The following is a 16694-nucleotide window of genomic DNA, read 5'->3' as shown; positions in this document are numbered from 1 at the left end:
AACTATAAGCAAGCCCCCAATTAAATGTTAGTTGCCTTAGTCATGGTGGCTCTTCACAGCAATAAAAAAGTTAGACAGAACTTGTAGGACAGAACTAAGACAGAGGTCCTGTTTTCTTATTGCTTAGATAGTCTTGCTTTGGAGCATGCACTGAATAGAGTATTCAGGGAGCAGGAGAAGCACACAGCTAAGCCATTAAAAAGAATCCAGCAATCTGAATGATGCAGAAACACTGATAAGGAGGAGGCTCAAGGGAGACTTCTTTCATTATCCTGGGATCAAAGGAACCAGTATGACGTCAGTACATGGGGAGGAGGAAGAACATCTTAATTAGTGCAAGAACAAGACAGGGGGTAACAGTGTACTTGTCTACCATGAAGAGTTTCTTGGGGCTTACAGGTGCTGGGGACACATGGTCAATATGACTATGTGTTGAAATGTGCTGCTGAGGCATTAAAAACCTTCTGCTGGTGATGAAGAACGTGAATGCATCGTACACTCATCCAACCTATTCATAGTTTTCATCCTACAAGTATTAAAAATAGAGAAGAAGAGTTGGATGAATGAGGTTAGCCACTTTCCCTGCATTCATTTTGGTTGAATCAATGTTAAATAAATCCTACTCCTCAAGGCTAAAATGCTACTCACTAATTATATTTAGTTCAGTGCTTTCTAGTTCATGGCAGAGGTTTTCACTATGTATTGTGTCTTAGTTACTTTTCTTTGGCTGGGACAAAACACTGTGACCAAGGCAACTTAAAAAGGAAGCATTTAACTGAGGTGGGGGGAAGCTTATGATTCCAGAGGGTCAGAATTGATGTCCAGCATGGTAGAAAGTATAGCAGTAGGCAGACCATCATTACACTGGCATGTAGGGAGTTTACCTCGGAAACAACAACCACAAGGCAGAGAGAGAGTGAGTGAGTAAGTGTGTGTGTGTGTGTGTGTGTGTGTGTGTGTGTGTGTGTGAGAGAGAGAGAGAGAGAGAGAGAGAGAGAGAGAGAGAGAGAGATTGTGGGATTGTGGGATTGTGGGATTGGCTAGGCTTTTGAGACTTCAAAGCCTGCCCTCAATGACACATCTCCTCCAACAAGGCCACATCTTCTATTCCTTTTCAAATAGTTGTACCAACTGGGACCCAGTTATTCAAATATATGAGCCTATCTCATTAAAGTCACCACATATTGAATTAAAAATTGATTAGTTAAGAATTAGAAAGAGATCAACAATGGCTAATCATCACCAAAGTTAAAAATATACATTATAAGACTATCTGTGTAAGAGTCCTTTAAAATATTGTCTATGTAATAAAGGTTTATACATACCCAATTTAGAATTGGCTAAGCATACAGTAGCCATTACCCTTCAATGAGGAACACACACACACACAACTTAGTTTTACATTTTAAGATAGAACTATTTTTAGCATATGATCACTATTTTAAAACACTTTCTCAATGTTTTTTGTTAAGTCATATATTAAAAAAAAACAGAATAAACAAAACTACCTAAAACATGTTCATTAACATGCACAAAAAGGTATTTCTTTCAAGGTATAACATATTAGATTTGAGGTCTTTTATAGAACCAGGCTTCCTCAAGGATTGGGGGCAGGATTAAAGACATCAGCAATTCCTGAAAGCCAAAAGCAGCCCTAAGTCTTGTGAAGCAAGCCTGTGATACATCACACTATGCGTCATTTTCTGACCATTTCATCCCCACCAGCAGACAGAGCTCTGCAGAGGACATGTAACAAGAGTTCTTACAGTAGGTATTTTTGCATGAAAGTATACATGAAAATTTTGCAGTCAAAACAACCCAAAGGGCTGTTAAATAGCTGATAATTTCATCAAGCTGAAAATGAATGTGGCTCTGTTAGCAGGATAATGCTATAACCGTTTTCAATTACCTTGTTTAACCCTTGTAAAGAAGTGAGCAGCAGGTGATACAAGAAATACTCCAGGAAGGAGAAACTCAGATGGAACCGCTCCAGCACACTGCATGGCGGTCAGTGCAGGAGGGCAGCATGGACTGCTGCACACATCAGTTTTAAATTGTCCAAGCAGTTGTTTCCTGTAGATGAATTTGTAATTCTAAATTTTCAAGCACATGAAATGTGAGCTTGGCCTTCCCTCAGGCCATTTACAGGGCTACAGCTTTTCTGTAATCTCAGGCCCAGGCAGAGTGCTAACACTGGAAACTAAAGGATGTGGGTCAGGTGGGAGAGGTAGGAAGGAGACCTACCAGGGTGTGAGGGGATTTGAAGGACTGTAGACTGTGGAAAGGAAAGAAAACATGCTGAAGGGTTGTTTTCATGGCTCAGTGGGTAAAGGGGCTTGGCGCTAAGCCTGATGACCAGAGTTCAATCCCCAGAACCCACATTGGTGGAAGGAAAGAACTGAGTCCTGTAAGTTGTCTTCTGGCTTGCTCTTTGCTACATAGGCAAACAAATAAATGAATATGTTTAAAAGAAAGCATCCAGAAAGAGTAGACAAGCTGTAGAAGGGATGGCGGGGGGAGGGGGCACACAGGATCTTTCTTCACTTTACTGCCTCCTTAAAACCATTTCTCTGATCCTTTCACAATCAGCAGAAATTCTGTTTTGTTTGAGAAGGGATCTCACTACCTCCTAACCCCAACTGGCTTCGAACTCACAGAGACCCACCTCCGTCTGTCTCACAATGGTTAACATTATGCCATCATGCCCATCAAAATCAACAATTTTTTAAAAACAGTATTAGCCTTGCATCCTTGAAAAAAATAAACAGACACATTAATAAATGCATGTGAGCCGAAACCTTTGCATAGTGAGAGACATTCAGACCTGGAGTCAGCTGCACTTGCTGTTGGGTAACAAACCAATTAGTCTCCTCCCTCCCTTCTAGCCTTTAGACAGCTCTGCACTCTGCTTTGAGGCCAAATTACCTGTCACACTGTAGAACAGTTTAGGTCCAGGGGAAGAAATGTATCCCTTGGTCCCAAAGTGGAAGTAATTACTCTGGAGCCGTGAGATTTGGTCAGTCAACATTTGTTGAGGAGACATTTCTCATGGAAAACTATATGAAACTGTGTGCTTCCTTAAGCAAAATATTCCCCCCAGAGTCCACAATTTAATGCTGTCATGTTTTAACCACTCATGGACACATGGATCCCCTAGGAAATCTGATGTTTTAAAAGATTATATATTTTCTTCCCAGATGAGCCTAACTTGCAAACTGTACACTACTGACTGTATTTCCCCCGTGTCAAAACCATAATAAAAAAAATTTAAATTGTGATTTCTGTTGCTCACTTTGATTTTTTTTCTCACGTAAATATTTCTGGCAATGTCCTAAATTTGATTTCAATAAGTCCAAAATATACAAAGCCACCTCCACTTAAATAATGTGGCAAAGTAAAACTCAATGAGAAATTTACTGACATCTGTCTTTAAACAGACCTTGCAAATAAGAAGTATTTTCTAGCAGGTAAGAATGCCCCTGCCTGTATTAAGTCATTGACTCCAGCTCTTTGTTTGGATAGCAAGATGTCTCAGAGGCAACTCACAACCAGTGACTGCCAGGAGGCAGCAACAGAGTTTCCATAGTGCCCTTTGTCAGGCAAACAGACAGTTCCAGCAAAGAATCCCTGGTACCACACGTGGTACTAATTTTCTTATCCATATGGTCAATACAGCCATTTTCTCCTGAGCTCTGAGTCACCAATATGCAGATGCTGCATCATTATTGTTACAGAGAAGGCAAATCAGGACAGCAGATATGGGTCTGAATCCTTTACGCACTGACCATCCTACCACGCCAATATAGCTGTGTTTTACAGGGACTGAAGAAATCGTTTCTTTGATGTAAGATTGACAACTACTATGCACACAAACAACCTGTGCCAGCTGTGCACAGATAGCTATGTTTTCTTCTAGTTGAAGCTTTGCTTGATGAGACCCAAAGCATAGAACCTAGTCTGTGTAGTTATTAAGTTAAGACTTACCAACAACATTTTTAGAGCAAGATAAGACTCCTGTGCTTTCTCTCTCTCTCTCTCTCTCTCTCTCTCTCTCTCCTTCCTTCTTTCTTTCTCTTTCCTTCTTCCTTCCTTCCTTCCTTCCTTTCTTTCTTTCCTTCTTCCTTCCTTCCTTTCTTTCTTTCTTTCTTTCTTTCTTTCTTTCTTTCTTTCTTTCTTTCTTTCCTTTTTCTCTTTGAGACAGAGTTTTCCATTAAGTAGCTATGTCTAGACCGTGAACTTTAACAATTCTCCTTCCACCAAGTTTCTGAACTACCATATCCAGCCAGACCATACTATTAATACACCTTTGTAGTTTACATTTTTAAGTAGTTTATTGGGCATTAAATTTCCAAAAAGGTGAAAATGTCATTTTTTGAAATAGAAATTATCAAAGTTTTGGATATTTGGTGAACACAATTGTAATTGACTGAAAAGTTGTGATAGGTAAAAGTTTGCAGGGCCATTAAAATATCTTTATAGTTCTTGAGACCCACTGCTTCTATGAAGTTTCCATTCAGCTTGGAAAATACAAATTGATCCCATATGCACGTGTATTTCCCAGGGCCCTCCCTTCCCCTTCTATACCTCTTACATATGTCTTTAAAAACCATTAGAGCGTTCTCAGCTCAAAATACTGACTTCACTTCTTCTTCTTCAGGTGTTGTTGTTGTTGTTGTTGTTTTCCATACAGAGAAATGGAACAGAATGGAGGTAACATTATCCTCAACAAATGAACTGTGTTTCCTGCAAGACATAGGTAGTTCCTGGATCTGACACACAAGTCCTTGTAATGACGACGTTGAATGGACTGTTTATACTTCCCTGTGCCAGACTACCTAGAAGTACATATTCAAACCTAGTCAGGCTGGAGAATGTCTTAGGATTATTTCAGCTATATCAAGAAATATCTGTCTAGAAACACATGCCTATGATCATAAATCCATAAATCCTGTGAGTAGGCAATCACAGAATAAATAGTGGGTTTGTGTCAGACCACTATTTATTTAGATGTAATTAATACTTGTCTTCTTCTATTCAGAGGAAGGGATCTATGTCTTTTTGTGTCTGTGACTGTGTAAAACTTTCCAAAAAGTAGCTGTCACAATAGATGCACGGTTGAGTAGGGTTGGAAAGATACAGATGTGAGTTCTCCTGGTTGACACAGAGTAGTGTCATAATCAAGTACCAGAGGTTATGAGAAGTCTATTGTCTTAATGTATGAGAGAAAGAATGAACAGGAAATAACAACAATGACAACAACAATGTAGAAAGTCCCAATGGATCAAAGACTCACAACCACAAACTTCCAAGCACACTGCCTAGGCAGTGGCCTGATCCCCTGGGACCTACTCAATAGACTCAATGCACAGCTCACTTGTTAGAGTGAAAACAGCCAACCGATGACTAGGCATCTTTTTCACCTGCTGTTATGTCTCCTGTGTGACACACACACACACACACACACAAACACACACACTTAATCATTTGTTGCTTTGATTTTTTTTAATGTGTCTCTTATTTTCCAGTTTACTCTACTATCCTGTGCTCCTCAAAATATCTCATTTTGGAAAGCCCCAAAAAGATATGCCTGTTATGATCAGTTATCATTTTCCAAAATGAGTGTTCCTATTTGGGGTGAATATGGTCAAAAAGGTACTTATTGGATGAAAATTCCATTGCATGCATGTTAAGAGTATGTCATAATACAACCCATTAGTCTGTGCAATTAATATACAACATTAAGTGAAGCCTACTGCATGAGTATGTCCCTGTGCAAAGCATGCATGCTGTGATTGATACCTCTAAGGAAAGGTGCTGGTCTCCTATCACACACAGAGAAGTCAAACAGCATTCAACCAATCAGACTGTGGTTCTAGAGGTACTTGCTGCTCAGTTGAACAAGGCTGGTGTTTAGAAGTCTCATCTTGCAAGAGTTCCCCAGTATTATAAACAGTGTGTTCTTTCATTTAAAAATTGTTTTTTTTTAAACATTTTTTTTAAAATTAAGAACACCTAGCAGATAATTTTTTATGTGAAAGTTTTAATAGGGTGAAGTGCTATCGGGTTTCATCTAGGAGAATATGGAGACATCTCCCCATTCTCCTAAATTTCCTTTGTAACTCTCCCTCATGTTCATGATTTGCATGCAGCAGCCTCCTGGCACACATTAAATGGAACACAGTCCCACTGCAGCTAATAAACTCGCTGTAACAAGTCCCTCAACTTTGTCTGGTCAGAGGGCTCAGCAGGATTGCCATATGTGGAGCTGGATACAAGGTAAAAATAACATTATTTTGTGCTTTCAAAACTATGCAACTCTATATTGTCTCTTTGGAAATGGAGTTTGCTTAACGGCTAATGATTATCTCCTATCTGGCTTGCTATAATATTGGTGTTGTGTTCTTCTTCTTTTTTTTTTTCTTCTTTGTTTCTAATCACTGGTGTTATCTGTAGTTTGGAAGAAGTGCTACAATTAAACAGACTTTGAACACACGAGGGAGAGACAGCAGGGCTCTTTTGGCTTCAGTTCACAGAGCCCATCATTCGAAAACATTTCTGGATTTATATGGGTATCATCCACCAGTGTGGGCTCAGCTGAGGTGACTGTGCTAATTAACTGTCCCGCTGAAGCAGCTGAGAAAGCTTGTCTAAACGCCATGGGAATATGCACTGTTAGAAAGAAATTCTATCCAGTGAGGTGAGGGTTTAAATATAGAATCCAAACAGGGAACACTTGTCCTTAACCATCAGGTGACAACATCATCGGTTACAAGGTGTATGAGAGCCAGTGGTGTCATAAAGTGAACCAAAATGATAAGAGGAGAAAATGAACCCTATGTATAGGTTCAAGGGCCTCTACTTAAAACAAAGTATTTTGGAATAGCCACCTTAACATCTGAAGAGCAAGAACGCAATAACCAGCAAAGGCTCATTGTCAGGAATGTGGGAGGAAAGACTCACATAAGCGATCAATAGGCAAAGGATTGCTCTTAGCATATGTAAAATCTCATCTTGTATGTTTGACAAGTAGTTGGGATTGTGAAACTCAGCGTCCCAACAGGCTACAGTGAAAGAACATGTGGATGGGAAAGGGTTTGTTCTGATGTAGGAGGCAGAGAACCTATGAGGACCTGCAGGTGGTGTTAAGGGATAGCATACGAGGTTTTAATGAAAGTTTCTATGGTTCGAGTACCCCAACGATCACCAGTTTTAAAAATAAATCAAGATTGATCCAGGTGGTGGTGCACACATTTAAGCCCAGCACTTGGGAGGCAGATCTCTACAAGTTTGAGGGGAGCCTGGCCTACAGGGTGAGTTCCAGGACAGTCACGACTACACAAAGAAACCCTGTCTCAAAAAACCAAAAATATAAATACATTAATAAATAAATAAATAAATAAATAAATAACAGGTAAATAGCTAAGATTCTTATCTGTATTCTGCTTAAGACATGTTTTACACTCAGATAGTCTTGGACTTTCTTGTGTGATGGGCTGTGTGTTAGGCTTTGCCAAGAACTGTAAAGACTGAAATTTTTATGTTGTCTGGAAGCTAAGACATTAGCCTAGTGGAACACATGAGACCCTCAGGGCAGAGACAAAGGCCTTTCTTCCTCTCATCCTAGCAAACAGCATGAGCTTTTAGTTCATATCCTGTACTATTTGCCTCTCAAGGCCCTTGAGTTAATACAAAATTGCTCAGGCAGACAATGAACACAGTTAGCCTCCCAGCTGAGGAAGCCTACCTATTCTTGTAAGGAGGTTTTATTCCTGAAGCCGTGGTCTCTGTTATATTGGCCAGGCAGCAAACCAGCCTTCTACTCATGGTGATTACCTTCCAAGGCTGCCTTTTGTGAAAATACACCAGGAAGATATTCAGCACCTGTATGCACAAGATGTGTAGCATCTCAAGTGCTGTGATGGTTTCAGTGAGAACGTTCCCCAAAGGCTCAGGCGTTCAAATATTTGGTCCTCAGTTGACTGTACTGCTAGAGTAAATTTAAGACGTACAGCTTTGCTGGAGAAAGCGTGTCACTTGGGTGAGGACTTTGTAGTTTAAAAACCATGTACCCCTCCCTATTCACCCTCTCACTTCCTGCTCGTGGGTTCATGGTTCAACTTGAAAGCCCTTAGCATCCTGTCCCAGCTTGCTGCTTGTTGCTATGTTCCCCCACTTGCAAGACACTTATCCTGCTGGAACCATAAGCCCACATAAACCCTTCCTTCTAAAGATCGACTTGCTCCTGGTGGTTTATCACAGTAGTAGAAAAGCAACTAATACATGAGACCATTCTATCTCTTCAACATGTTACTCATAAATATGTACTGGAGAACTCCAGGAGGCAGTCAGTGGGCCTATTGTGAATACCACTGTGTCTAAGGTAGATCCTGGCACAGGGAAGCGTATTGACTCAAAAGTCACTTGCAGGCATGGGGAACAACATCCATTTGGGCTGGACTTATAAAATGTCAGAGTTGGGTTGTAACCCAGACACTACAGAAATTGACTTTACTTTGAGGCAAATGAATAAAAACCTCCCCAGTATGCCTTTTCCCTTTTTTGCTTTCTTTGCTTGTCTCCCCTTTCCTGAGATTTCTCAATGAAACAGCCCTTACCCACATAGGTAGGCCTTTGAGAAGGGAAGGCATGTAGGCTCACAGCTCAAAATGTCTACCAGTTCTGCTAATCAAATCTATTGGGATTTCAGCTGGAAAATAACATCTTAAAGCTTCTGGCTCCCATCTAAATGATTTATAAAGTAAAACTGTGTCCAGAGTCTTTCAGCAAACAGGAAGTCCTAAAGAATCACTCTACTTGATTCATTTCTTAAAAGTGATCTATTCCTGTTCCATCTGTGTCCCAGTGAATCAGAGGATGGCCAAGAGTCAGGGGACTCTGCTCTAATGTTCTTCCCAGCAGCTATGTGAGCAAGAGCACACCAACAGGCCTACCCCCAGTCTCCATTTATTTACCTATAAAATGGGTACAAAAATACAACTACATTGTAGAATTGTCATGGGGATTCAATGAGAAAATATTTATAACTCCTTGAGCAGAACCCGTCTTTATGAATAACAGCTGCTATTATTAGGTTATCTTGTCATTCTTAGGAAACCATAAAACATGATGTGAGTGCCTGTCTCTTCTTAATTCACTGTCATCCCTGAGATCCATTGTTACTCTTGCCAGTAAATCAAGAGACAATTCCTCTCACCGTCTCAGAAATTCATAGAGCTATGTGATGCTGAATTTAACTCCACTTCTTAGGTGAGAAACCCTCCTGCCTTTGTTCGCCTGGATAATAGAGATCCGAGAAAGGTGCCAGTGGGCCTTGATGAGTTGCCAGAAAAGCAGGTCCACAAATTTCACTCACATAGGAATAGTTCATATAAAAGTGCAGTGTTGAGGTCTTGTTAAAAAGCTAACAGAATTCCCATTATGCTCCCTGTCTTGTACGGCAGATATTATTATGACAAGGCTTTAAATCAAAACTCTCATATGCATTGGAGTTCTAAAAAGCTGAAGGTTATGTAGTCTAAGCCATGAGTGGATTAGCACTCAAGCCTGTAATGTCATTCTGTCTTTACCCCTAATCTTTTATATCAACAAAGCAGTTAAAACAACAACCCCCTAGAAGATAGAGAAACTGGTCTCTGAAAAGGTATTAAGTTGTCCGGCTCGCTTCCCATTCAGTTAATTATCTAGCCTCTACAGCTGAGTCATTAACTCACCAGGCAGATATTTACTGAGATTCCGCCATGAGCAAATTACTATCCTGGCCCTTGGTGATCCAAAGTGATTAAGGTCAGGTGACCATGGCCAGGGAGCTTTGTGTGTAAAAGAGACTACATGCAGTTTTTGTATTCTTCCAAACACAGTGCAGGTTATCGTAATACTGTAAAGTGGAGTTCCTTTGTTTCTGCAGAAGACAACTCATCATCTTTAATATTTAGAGAATCAAAGTAAAGAATAACATAGTCATGTTTCAGCCATGATAACCAGAAACCTGATTCTTTGGGTAGTTCATGGTGAGCACAGCATCCAGAGTAACTTAATCACTAGATTTCACCTGTTATTTTCACCTACTGATCTCCCTTGCTAGACTCTCAGAGATGCAGAGGATTGTATGTGAAGTAAATGACTATGTGGGGAAGGTTCTCTGGAAAGTGAGAGAGACAGGTTTTATACAGAAATTTTTTTCATTTGGTTCATGAGTTTAAGAAAGAGATTGCCAGGTTGAAAAGTATAAAAACAAGGCTATTAATTGATTGATTGATTGATTGATTGATTGATTGATCAATTGATTATAATGTTGGTCTTGAACCCCCGGCCTTGCCTATGCCAGGTAAAGTCCCTGCCACAGAGCTCCATCTCTAACCACAATACATTTGTTTAAGGCAGAGCGATCAAACATGATAGACAATAAGAAAGTTTGGAGGGTAGAGAATTGACTTCTTACGTCAGTTCTGGTTTATCTGTACAATGGGTTAATAAGCAGAGGGCATGGGCAGGTATGATTGCTCAGCTAGTAAGATAACTTGCTGCTAGCCTTGAGTACTTGAGTTTGACTCCCAGGACCTCCATGGTGAAAGTGAAGAGCTAATTCATGCAGCTGGTATTCACATTTACACACACACACACACACAAACACACACACACACACACACACACACACACGAATAAATATGTATAAATATGTCTAGGTCTTTTAAGAAGAAATAGAAGCAATGTCTTAAATGACACTTATGAATGAAACATCAAGGCTCTATAATACTATTCAAAGTGGGTTCTCCCATTCTTTTCAGTTCCTCCCCCTTATTTGACTAATTCAGAAGCACAACATCTATGTTAAAGATAGGTAACAAAATATATCAAATAACTGTGGAATGTAGAGCTCTTATCAGTATAGTAAGAAATTATGACCTTCAAGTCAATATCTACATGATACCCCAGAGCTTGGGCCTCATATATAATACTAGGTTAGGAGCTGAGTGAGTTCGTCCATGAACCAATCTTGGCTTGCCTCCTGTTTTCATAGACAATGTTCATTGTAAACCAGCCACCCACAGTTCTCTTTACATGTCTACGGATACTTCTGCACTGTGATGGCTGACTCAGATAAATATGAAAGACACAATGTGGCCTACATTGCTAAAGCACTTACTGTCAAAAACTTCCTTTAGGCCAGGGCTAGCCATAAACTCACTGTGAAGCTGAAGTTGTTGGCTTTGAACTTGTGACTCTCCTGCCTCAACTTCCAAAGTATGTCATCACACCCAGCTTTATAGTGACATCTTTAAGAAAAAGTTTACTGATTCATGTTCTGGATTTAAAAAATTAATGATCTCAACACAGTGATATGAAGGAGAAGGAGAGACGATGGAGAAGGAGGTAAATATGGAGAAGGATTTAAAGGGAGGGCAGAGGAGAAAGTCGGGGAAAATTACTAACACTAAGGATGATTAAAATATCCATACAGAAATGTATTTTTCTCAGCTTCATCTATCATCTATCTATCTATCTATCTATCTATCTATCTATCTATCTATCCATCTATCTTCATTTAATATATCCATCTCATATAAAAGAGTTACTCTACATAGTAAATAATGCCCCTTCTGAGAACCCATAGGGTGCCAAATAACACATTCAATGAAGGCATGGAATACCACCCCTGGAGATGTTGGTCAGAGGTGTATCAAAGACTGCAGGGCCTTGCCATGGCACGCCCACCAGAATTTTATGGCAAGACCCTATTACTAAAGACACCACACATTCCTCTTCACAGGGCATTGAGAAATCAAATTGTCACTGACTAGGAAGCTGCCTCCCTGCTGGTTAACTTGCATAGTTCCTGAAGGAGCTATGCAGGCTATAGAAGGAAAGCATGATCAATAGCTTTGCCTAGCTGTGAAGTCTATGAGATACAATAATGACTGACTTGGCAAGTCAGGAACATGAATGCAATAGTGGTGCTGATGCTATCTGGTAGCCAATGCTTTTATTTATCTATTTTTAATTGGACTTACATCCTGCTCCACAAGAAGAAACACATTCCTGGCACTGTAAATGCCATCAAGCACCCATTTTGAGTGAGCTCTTGGGCGGCAGGATTGAAGCACCTATTATTACTTTGCTAAATGGATGTGGTATCCATCTGCCTTCTAAATTCACATCTCTATCCTCATAGATTAATGCTACTCTCTGTCCTAATCTGAGAGCTTTGCTGTACAGTGTATGGCAATTAATTCACAATATCACAACTAGCCAAATTGTAAAGACTAAATGCCTACATGGTTCTCAGTCATACTTGGGAAACCTGTGTCAAACCCCTTTGCCCCTAAAATTCAGGGACCATGAGGAAGAGGAACTGAAAAGCTCTAAAAGCAGAGTTCATGGAGGACCAGAATGTAATAGGGTCTTCTGCACATGTCAGGACCACTACACTCATGAGCTGACAGTAGCTGTGTTGCTAAACACCCACACAACATCGAGCCAATCAACATTCCAGCATGGAGGTAGGAGGGACTTTTGGATCCCCCTCCCTGGCTGAAAAACTATCTTGATGACTTCTCAAGAAGGAGAGTCAATTATCTTCAAGAATGTAGCTCCTGGCAGGTTGATTTCCATGTTCCTATGTATAAGCCACATTCATGAGTGTATAGGTAGCACAAATTAGACTAGGTGGGTTATTAAAAATAAAAACAAAAAGATAGAAAGGGATGAAGAGGAGTGGGGTAGACCTAAGAGAACTTATGGGAAGGAGTTCAAAGTGAATATGGCCAAAAGATATTGTATGTATCTATATATAAAATTTTCAAAAAGAGTTAATAATGAATTATCAAATAATTGTGTTTTCTCAATGAATTATTATTAATAGAACTTTAAGTGAAGAAAGGACTTTAAATAAAGGAATAATGTGAAATCTGTTTATTGTCAGGGTAAGATCCACAGCACCTGGGAAATAAATGAATACTAGTTATAGTAGTATGGACTGACTTTCTGCTACGTTTTGTACAAGTTCTTCAATGATCCTCATCCCATATCATATATAGCTATATCTATGGTGATGAGGATTATTTTTCATTAAAGGAAAAAAGTGAAAACTCCCACATAGCTCTAAACTAGCATCTCCCCTATTGTAATATGACTGCCAGAAGGGAAAATTCTATCCTGCTCAGCATGACATTTCTAAAACTAAGTACATTGTCTGGCATATGATAAGAAACTTAGCAAAACAGACATTTGCAGAATAAATGGGAAAAGGAACCAATGACCATGCAAATGTGTAGGACAAGCATCTAAGGGCAAGAGGCAACCTCTCAAAGCCATCCTGGGAGTCCGTCAAAACCATCCTACATCAGCGGCCAGCTGAACTCTGGTATCCTGCCAGGGCTTCAGGCTATATAACTTATGATATCTGGAGTGCTGGAATCCAGTGGTACCAATCTAGAGATGCTCTCTTGGCCCAAGGCAGTCTGACACTTCTGTATTCTACCTGAAGAAAATATTGCTTCACTTGTCTACCAATTAGTTCCTGCCTTTAGCATGGCCTATTTTCTTCCAATTACTCACACCTGCTTAATCTCGGCTCTTTGACTCCCACAAGTTGGGGGAGGGCTTCCCATTGCTGCAGGACCTCACTCCTCTCTGCAGGTCCCCTCTCCATCTTCCTTCTGATGGGCAGTCTTGATTGTTGTCAAACACTGCTGCCTTCCACCCTCTATCTAGTTCTTCAACTGATCCTTCAGTGCAGCAGCCCTTAAAGGCTGACAGGATGAATTGCTTACTTCCCAGGCTCTAATGTTTATCTTCCTTTAGATCTCACCATCTGCTGTGATTTGGCAACTCAGGTAAATGCATTCTTTTTTTTTTTCCTCCTACTTCTTTCTTTCAGCCTCCTGAAGGAATTACCATGTCTCTGTCCTCCCTCTCTTCAGACATCAGCCCCTTGGAAGTGACAATGTTTACACTGAGGTTGATGGATGCGCCTGGTGCTTTTTTCTTCCTTCTATGCTGTTTATCATTTTCGGCAGTTCACTGATCCAATCTGTCCACCAAGGCCTGTGGATAGAGACCCAAAGAAATCTGTAAAATCACAGTCAGCTGTGTCCCTCCTCAAGCCCCGTACTATCTGTGATTTCACAATGATATCTCGTTAGTGTCTAAGGTGAGGGTAGAGACACAGTGGGAGTGGCCAGACCTTTTTGGTTTATTCTGAAATTGACACAGAATGTGAAACTATGATTAAAGTATCAGAATCCTGGTTTCTTTCCAAATTTGGAAAAAAGCAGCACATAGGATCTCGTGTCTCCCTTTGGCAAAGTTCACTGGAATACCTTCCCATTACAGTTCTCTTGAGGTTATTCACCCTTTCTGTTTCTAACTCTTTGGGTCCTTCTGTCCCTGAGATCAGCATAAAGCATTTGTAATTATTCTTGAGCATGACCTTGAGAGCATCTGAATGTTTCAAACTAATAGGAAATGATCCTGATCGAATACAACAAGAATCGATTTACTTTACTGGAAGAGCTTAGTGGGCCATGTTCTGTTATGACCATTCATCCCTGACTGGAGAGCAATAGTCACCAGATACAGAAGAATAGGGCAGTATTTCAATAAACTTTTATGAAAAGCAAGCGGGGAGAAAGACTTGGCCCATGTTTCACAGTCCCCTCCTCAGTGTTTTGAAATACCTCCATCTGATTTTGAAATGCCTACACTATATCCATTCATGAATGAATTCTCAAAGCATACTTAAATCATCACATCAACTTGGAAAAGCTATCTCCTCTCCATTAAATTCATTTCTATTTATGAAGAAGAAAATTAAGGTGTCATCTTATTAGCTATAATTAAACTACCTTAAAGGGGCATCACCATGTTTTGTAAACCTGAAACTTATTTACAAATTTTATGAAACTTTATGAAATGCTATGTATCCCTTACTACCTCTTTCAGACATTGTTTATATAGAGAATAACAGACTCTAATGAGACCAGGGCCTGCTTTATTCCCTGGTTCTGACACAGGTCCTTAGGGGGGTTCATTATCTGTTTCAAGCCACCATGGAGTCATTTAGCATACTGTAACAGAAGACAATGTCACTTAGGACCCTCCCAGTAACCATGTCCCTAGATAATATCATGGCATTGGAGACAAAACGATATCTGTTTAGCGTTCTTGATTTACTGCAGAGACCAACAGAGTAAAAATACAGACTGGACACTGTCTCTTGTCTCCTATATATGAACTATTTTGTGACATTGAGGATAGATATACTTATTTCTCAGAAAATCTCATTTTGCAGGACCAGAGAGATGACTCAGTGGGTGAGGGTACACACTATCCACCCTGACTTCTGACTCTGAGTCCCAGAACCCACATGCTGGAAGAAAACAAGTGAGCCTAGGGACTTTCTTCTCTGATCACACACCTATACAATGACACACAAGCATACACAGAGACATATGTACAAAGGAGGGAGGGGTAAATAAATCAAGTTTTACAAATTAAAAGTAGTGCCTAATTTTACAGATCATATTTGAAGAGGTTAAGTAGCTGGTCTAGGTTGTAGAACCAAAATGCCTCTGTCACTAAAACACATGGGTAAACACTGCGTAACGGTTCCCTCCCCTTGCTTATCTCCTCTCATGTACACACTAAAACGAAAGAAGTTTTGCTTCGTACTTGATGTAATATTGATAATCAATGAATCCTCCTTAAATCTTTCCAGGCCTTCTGTCTGCTCTGGCTTCATTTCTGTTGCTGGAATAAAGTATTCTGAACAAAAGAGATATGGAAGCAGAAAGGCTTTACGTGGCACATAATGCCAAGTTACAGCCCATTGTTTCAAGGCAGGAACTCAGAGCATCACTTGCAGTCAGAACAGAGGGATTATACAGGCATCTTTGCTGCTTGTTTGCTATGGCTTATGCTCTGCTAGGTTTCTTCATGCTTACACAGCTCAGGATGCTCTAGCCTAGGGAATGGTGCAGCCTACAATGGGCTAGGCCTTCCTACCTCAATTAACAACCAGGACACTCACCCACAGGCATGGCGACAGGTCAACCAGATCTAGATAACCCCACATTAAGAATCTCTTCCCAGGGTGTGTCAAGTTGAGGGTTAAAAGTAAAGGCATCACTGTTCACTCAAATATGGAAACGAAAAGCCACAGAACCATTTATTTTGTATTTCTCATCCTTTGGCATCACACCACACATTCAATGTAATGGTTAATTATATATATTTACTTGAATGAGCCACAGCATCTAGATTCTTATGATAGGGTTTTGGACATTGATACTCAAATTGGTAGACTTTGAGTAACACAGATGTGCTCCCTGACAGTCTGTCTCTTTCACCAGTTAGCAAAGGCACACTTCCCCCAGGGCAAGAACAAATTCTGCCACCAGCCAATCTTGATAGTTAAATGAGGACATAGACTGTTCCCTAGGACACATCTCCAGCCTTCCTCCCTGGCCTGCAGATGTTGATTTTTCCCAGATCCATAAATGAATTAGCCATTTTCTTAGAATGAACACACACACACACACACACGCAAGCTCTCTCTCTCTCTCTCTCTCTCTCTCTCTCTCTCTCTGTCTCTCTCTCTGTGTCTGTCTGTCTGTCTGTCTCTCTCTTTCTCTCTCTCTCTCTCTCTCTCTCTCTCTCTCTCTCTCTCTCTCTCT

The sequence above is a fragment of the Grammomys surdaster genome, unplaced genomic scaffold (assembly GCF_004785775.1).
Source record: "Grammomys surdaster isolate TR1022 unplaced genomic scaffold, NIH_TR_1.0 278, whole genome shotgun sequence".
In the NCBI taxonomy this organism is placed as follows: Eukaryota; Metazoa; Chordata; class Mammalia; order Rodentia; family Muridae; genus Grammomys; species Grammomys surdaster.
This window is presented reverse-complemented; position numbering follows the sequence as displayed.